Source organism: Panthera uncia, chromosome B1 (genome assembly GCF_023721935.1).
Source record: "Panthera uncia isolate 11264 chromosome B1, Puncia_PCG_1.0, whole genome shotgun sequence".
Taxonomy (NCBI): domain Eukaryota; kingdom Metazoa; phylum Chordata; class Mammalia; order Carnivora; family Felidae; genus Panthera; species Panthera uncia.
The window spans coordinates 68,611,224-68,619,120 of record NC_064811.1 but is presented as its reverse complement, the minus strand read 5'-3'; positions in this window follow the sequence as shown (position 1 = coordinate 68,619,120).

Here is a 7,897-nt window from a genome sequence, read left to right as displayed (position 1 = left end):
GGGGTGGGGGGGGGGGGGGGGGGGGGGAAGGTGGGTGATGGGTATTGGAGAGGGCATCTTTTGGGATGAGCACTGGGTGTTGTATGGAAACCAATTTAACAATAAATTTCATATATTTAAAAATAAATAAATAAATAAATAAATAAATAAATAAATAAATAAAAGACCCATATATTCAGTTCAAAAACAAAAAACAAAAAACAAATCCTTTTGTCATCTTCATAAAGTTTGGAGATAAAGAAACTCACCAGCACTTAGAGAACCTGGGACTTTGACTGTCTTATAGGATCAAGTGGTTGGGACCCATAGTGAGAAAAATGGAGGAGCAACACTTCTTCTACAACACTGACATTTACAGATTTGTTCCTAAGTGTGATACAAGCTACTCAAGTACCATAGAAAACAATACAACGTACAAAGTGTGGCATCTCTCTTACATTTAATAATGATTTGTTGGGCATCTACTTTGCATGGGTCCTACACTAGACACTAGAGGCAGAGAGGTTAATAAGACACATGCCCTGCCCTCAAGGAACTCACTGTTTAGAAAGGGAAAAAGAGAAGTAAAGGGTGTCATGAAAGGAAGGGTCTTAGCATTCATAGGAAGCAAACTGATTCAGCCACAAGAGAGTAAGAAAATGCTTCTCACAAAGTATTAGAAAAATACACATTAGCTGTCCAGGCAAAGATAAGTATAGGTGGTATGGAGACTCCCCAGGCGAGGAAAGTCATGCAAATGAGGGAAGATTCAAGAGAGCAAGGTCCATTTAGGGAATAACTGGTTTGTTAAATGAGCTGTATTTGATGGGCTATAAACAGGAAATATTCTTTTCCTGCTATTGCTGGGTCTATCATGCTTCTTTGGATTTTCCCTGCACCTGGCCCCTTAAAGCCATCCTGGGTCAATCCTAATAGCCTTTCAATCATTTTCAGCTCTGAAAATAATTTCAATTTTAGGTTTTAAAAATTCCACAGCCAGGTGCCTGGGTGGCTTAGGCGATTGAACATGTGACTCTTGATTTCAGCTCAGGTCATGATCTCACAGTTCAGGGGTTTGAATCTCACATCTGGCTCTGTGCTGGCAGTGCAGAGCCTGCTTGGGGTTCTCTGTCTCCCTCTCTCTCTTTCCCTGCCCCTCCCCTGCTCTCTCTTGTTCTTGCTGACTCTCTGCCCTTCTCTTGCTCTCTCTATCTCAAAAATAAATAAACTTTAAAGAAAACTCCAGAGCCATATTAAGACTTCAGTCTTACAGTTTTCTACAACAGCCAGCCACACACTGACTACTTCAACATTTCCCTCTGTCATCCCGGCTTCTCCCTTGAACTTCAACCACCTGCATGACATCTGCACTCAGATGTGAATTCTCAGACATCTGAGAATTAATCTGCCCCATCTTGCTCCTCCTTCTATAGCAGAACGCTTCTCAGGTAATAAGAATTTCAGCCCACGGTTGCCCAAGTCAAAAATCACACTAGTGCTCTGTCTCATTCCCCACATCCAATTCTCAGCAAACCTGGCTGTCCTTATTGCTTGGCAAACACTGCTCATCTCTTCCACTCTGAACTCCCTCCCCTCATGTCCTCTTCCTTTTCCTACTTTATTCATTTTTTCCATAGCAAATATCACCTTTTACATATTTAGTGTATTTTTACTGTTTTAATTTGGTCATTTCTCCTCCTCAATTAGATTGTAAGGTCTGTAGAAGTGAAATTCTTTCTATGTTTAAAGTTCACTGATGTATTCCCTGTGTCCAGAATAGTGGCAGCAATACAATAAATGTCCAATAAATGTTTATTGAAGGAATGAGTTAAGCACATCCCACTCACACTTTCCTCTCTCCAGCTCAAGCCTCCCATACATGCAATGGGCAGGGAGCTAGGTCCCCTTGTTAACTCTTCCCAGCTCTAAGTCTTCCACATGCCTCCAAGCTTCTCAAGGGAGCAGTGGATATGAAGGGGAGAGATTAGAAACATGGGGCAGAGGTTTTCTTATCTGGCAGATAGGCTTGTAGTTCGCTCTTGGCTAACTCCAGCTGGCTATCAGGCCCTCAGTTATAGACAGCATTCAAATGCTGGTTGTCTCATGAGATGCTAGGATGTTCTCTCGACATTTTCCCTGGTCTCCACAAGGACCTCTGCACTACATCTGTTCCAAACACACAACACACTCCCTCCACTAACTTTTGGCAGACTCCCTCAAGGAGTTTATAAATGACATATGGTGGGAGTTGGGTCCTCCCCTCCATGACACCTGCATGGACCACGAGAAACTCCCACATCTTTTCCCTGAAAAATGTTCCTTCTACCAACTGTTACCAGGCCCCCCTCACGTTGCTACTCCAGTCAGCCTCCTGCTGTTCAAATTCACCAGGGGAATGCAATTACAAGACTCTGTGTTCACATGTTTCCAATCCCCAGGGATGAATTCTCTCCACTCTCCACCAGAGCCCAAGCTAGCAATGCTATGTACAGTAAATATACAGCAAGGTTGTGAGATGTGGGTTCCCTCTTTCAGACACCTCTAGCCTCTGATACTCTTTATAACTTCTTGCATGTCTTGGGGAAGAGGACATAGTCCCACTGATTTCCATGGAAAGAGGAGGGAAAATACCATAGCATCATCTACCACTAGAAATTCCCCTACTTTTCAACAAACTGTCTTTTGAATTTGATTTTTTCCTATATAGGCAGGAGATGGGTTATAGAAAATGATAGTTACAAACTTACATTGCTATATTTTAGAAAGTTCTCTAGAAATGTCTAGCAGCTCTCTCTAGAAATCATAGATACCTATTTCCTACTACCCTTAACCTTGAGGTTTTAGCAAAAATTCTAAGACAATAGGAAAAGTTCATTCCACGTTCACCATCATAGGCAATATCTGTGTTCGTCTCAGTATGGCAGCAGCTTAGAGTGGAATGTGGAAAGAGTTCCCGATATAAAGTTGGGTAGCTAAGTGGTCTAAATCATAAAGGATTTCGTAAGCCATGCTAAAAATTTTGGAATTTATTTTTAAAGCATTTCAAAACCATTGAAAAATTTTAGGCAGGAAAGCAAAAAGGTCACATTTGCATTTCAGCAAATATCATTCCAGCTGCATGAGGGAGAACAGATTAAATGTGAGCAATGCTGGAATCCGACCAGCTGTGGAAAGCTGTAGCAGTAATCTAGGCAAGAGATGGTGACACCTTAAGTTAAGGAACAATGCCAAAAAAATGGTAGAGGACAGAGATATTGAGAGAGCGCAAGATTTTTTGTTAACATGTTGAGGATGCAGATGAGAGAGTCACAGGTGATGCCCAGTTTGTGCTTGAACACCTGTTTGGATGGTTTTTCATCATTCACCAAGAAAGAAACCCTGCACGAGGAATGGACTGGGTGTGAAAGATGATAAATTCAAATTATGAGAACACTGGCAATATGAGATAGTAAATGACATGTGGCAAAGAAATGGCACAGTCGCCAGGGCCACAGAGGTTCAAAGGAAAGGCAGACTGCTCAGGTCTTATGTGGGCAGACACGTCCTTGGGAGGAACAGGGATTTGCCTTGGATTTCTACAATAAGAAAGGAGGTTAATAAAAAGAAGGGATGAGAACATTAAAAGTCAGGGAAAGAAAGGAGCTAAGTCACAGAAACCACAGAGAACCCACATGTCATGGAATCACTACCACACAAATTGGTGCAGAATGTGATAGTTGGCAAAGTAGCAGAAACTAGCTAAGACATATTCAGAATACACAAAATACTGAGAAAAAGCAGTAAAGAACCTAACCTCTCTCCTCTGGGTTGTAATTCAACATGAATAGCATACAGAGGTATACTATATTTAGTATATACCTTAAGTATACCCTTAAAATAAGGCAAGTCTCTCTTTCCTATCTGGCAAGTTGATAATGCCTACTGTAAGGAAGGATATCAGTGCACACTTAAGCAGGAGCAAGGAGCAACCTACTAACTGGGAAAGGCTATAACGCTTTTAAAAAATACTCTTGCCCAACTAATCTGCCATTATTCTTGGGAGGAAGGAAGGAATGGAAGGAGAGAGGAAGGGAGGGGAAAGGAAGAAGCAAACAAGTAAATAAATAAGCATGTAGAAAAGAGGATAATCTGTAATTTAATTTGGATTACTTAGAAGACTTTGACAGCATTGCTTAATGAGGAATGTTTTGAGAATTTAAATTAATGTGGTCTTATGATGCAGAAGATACTTTGTCATGAATGGAAAATTGGTTCAATGTCAGGGAAAAGGGATAGTGATAAATGGCCATCTCTCTCTCTCTCTCTCTCTCTCTCTCTCTCTCTCTCTCTCCCCCCTTTTCTCTCTCTCTCCAAGTATTGAGCACCTGTTCTGCTCCACATCATTAACATACATTCATTTAATTTCATCAATACAAGAACCCCACAAAATAAATGTTATTATTTGCCACTACTGTGATGAGAAATCTGTATGTTGAAAACCAAAAGAAAATCTCTGATTAAATCAGGGAAGGATCACATTAACCTTATAAATCAAATAGAACTTTTACGACAAAGTAACTCTTAAAAATCATTTTTAAATCTGAAATTATGGCCTGTGAAGTCTGTGGAATGGTTTTACCAAAGAATGGTACATAGAAGGCAATGTTACTTCTCCAAATTCAATTTGATTTTTTCTGATTTCTGTGCAAAGCACATTAACTTACAAAGCATTGACTGTTAAAAAATATATAAGAATCAGAATATAAGAATCAGAATATGGGACTATGGATAGAGATATTTTATTGCCTTTTCTCTGTGAACTTTTCATTAATTTAGCTAAGAGTAAGGTTTTTTTAATCATATTGGCTATATCCAGTGACTTATAATGCTTTTTCATACTACCAAACAGTGCTTTCAGTAGGAATCTACATTATTCCATAAAACATGGAATAATGAGTTATGCAGTGGAAGTCTATTACATGTATTTAAAAAGAAAGAAGCAGAGTTCTGATATGATACTGATGTAGTCACCCCAGTAAATCCAATTACTTGAGACAATCAATTTATAAATTGGCTACAAGGCCCAGCTAGGACTAAGAGTTTGTTGACAATCCAAGTTTTTAATGTTTTTTATCTAGAGTTCCCTGCAGGGCATCCCTGCTAATGGAGCTAATCAAGCTACTTAGGCCACGACAACAACTATAGGTAGACACCAGTGTTTTTGCTTGTGGACTCCATTTGATGTGAGCTCAGGGAAAATAGGAACAACAGTTAATACCAGGGAATCCAGAGTCTAAGGAAAACCAGTTGTACAAATACCACAACGTATTCAGCGTAACTGGGCTAATTTTTTTTTAAATATTGATTTTCTTGCTAAATAAACTTAGTCAACTCACTCACTTAACTACATTGGATCACATCTTTCCAACTTATGTTAGTATATGATATTTCACAAGAATTTAAAATTATGTTTGAAAAAAATGTCCAAACATCTACAAGAAAGCTTTGTCAAGATATGATAGGAAGAAAGGTCACATAGCTTCCAATTGCTGTTAAAGAACAGGTCTTATATGATGGTCAAAATGTATTCAAATCCAAGTATAATAGCAACAACAACAAAATAATAAAAACAGTAGGGAGATTATTATAATTTCAGACAGTAAGTAAGTACATTAGATAGAGCTCCATCTTCCTTGTTATTACCCCTTATAAGAAAAGTCTCTTCTAAGCTACATTCAAGGAATAAGGCTATCACCCAAGGTCCAAACTTTGTACTAAAAAAATCCCATAGCCCTAAAGAGATAATTATTTATACTAGTTGAGCATCCAAAAAGAAGTCGGTTGTTATATCCAGCCTCTCTGCTCTTTTTCTTCTCTCTGAGCCAATGTGACCCGCACATTTATGCACAGTTGTGCAGACACACATGCTCCTTCTAACTTTTCTAATACTATTAACCTAAAGCAATTTTATTTTAAATGAGGCTATACATTATGCTCTTTGTTTATTCTATTTAATCTTCCCCACCCGCTGCAAAATTATTCCACTGTGGGGGATAGGAGTGGAAATGAATCTCAACCTGACTCGGCGACAAGGCAATCCCCAGTCCCATATAGACACTCAACACCAGGTCCTGCTCGCCACTGCCCCCTCTCTATTACAGTGAGCATAGCCACAGGCAAGGGTAAATGAAGGCTTGTGGTACAAAATACAAAGCACTTTCATAGCCATTACCTTGTTTCAGCCTCAAAGCAACTCTGCAAAGTCAGTAAATCAGTAGTTTCTATGTCACATTCCCATTTTACACAAGAAAAGGTAGTCAAGGAGCTTGCTCAGGTAGCGATAGCTAGTAATCCGTGAATTCAGGTGTTCTCATGCAAATTTAGTGTGTTATTTTACTAAATTACAATGCTTCTCTAAACCCTGTTACACAAGAAAGGATCTCAGCCTAGAATATCAAGAAGTAGATTTGAGGATTGACCCCATGTGGAAGGTGAGGGAAGGAGAAGAAACAGATGATACCAAATTTTTCCACCTGAGTAATTTCCCCTTAACTGAAATGGAGAAAGCCAAAAGAAGGGCAGTTTTACTGGCAGTAGGAGAAATACATTGTACATCTTAATGATGGAGATTTCTATTATTTTGATTTCCTGCTGTTAATAACGACATTCAATTGATAGGTATACGTACATATATAAATATATGTGAATATAAATAGAATAAATTTCTAGAAATAAATTGTAGGTTTATAGCATATTAGAAATACATTAAGGGGGTGCCTGGGTGGCTCAGTCGGTTAAGCGTCTGACTCTTGGTTTCAGCTCAGGTCATGATCTCACTGTTTGTGAGATCCAGCCCCACGTCGGCTTTGCACTGACAGAGCAGACCCTGCATGGGATTCTCACTCTCCTTCTCTCTCTCTGCCCCTTCCCATGCTTATTCTCTCTCTTGCTGTCTCAAATAAATAAACTTCAAAAAAAAGAAATTTATTAAGGCTTTTGCCACATGATGCCAAATTGACTCCTAGAAATAATATAATCACAATGCCTAAGAATGTCTATTTTCTAAAATCATGCCAACACTACCTATTATTATTTTATCAATTTACAAATACAAAATGGAATTTTTTGTTTATTTGGTGTTTCTTTGATCGTGGAGACTGAATATTTTTTACTTGTGTTTTTAATCAAATTATAATTTTTTATGTGTTTGTGTTTGCAAGAATTGTCTGTTCATATCTTTAACATTTTTATACTGGTAGGATTTTACTCTGTTAAATTATAGGCTCTCTTCATATACTTAGGATAATAATACTTTGTTCAACACTCCCCCCCCCTCAAAGAAACAATGTGAGATGATTATGTATAGGTACTCCAATAGCTGAAAAAAAAAAATATATATATATATATATATATATATCACAGTCTTTCCTTCCATATGTTCATCTTTTTTAATGTTTATTTATTTTGAGAGAGAGAGCACATGCAAGTGGGGGAGGGGCAGAGAGAGAGGGAGAGGGAGAGAAATCTAAGCAGGCTCCACGCTATCATCGCAGAGCCCGAAGGAAGGCTCGATCCCATGAAACATGAGATGATGAACTGAGCTAAAATTAAGTTGGACGCTTAACCAACTAAGCCACTCAGGTGCCTCCGTATATTTATATTTTAAGTAAGTATCTTTTAAGCTATTTGTAATCAATAAAAATATTTCCCAGGGAACAAACTCCACATAAAGAATTCCTTACAATACTTAAGAGAGAACCTTATAGATATAAATATTTACAAATGAGGAAACATGTATAAAGATGTATAAAAATGTGTAAGATCACAGAGATAGCTAGCAAGTAACAAAGCTTATGCTTTTGTCACTGAAATAAGGAAGAAATTCTCAGGAATTATAATTTATCAAGAGAGAGTGAACATTCTCAATCTCCCTACAGAG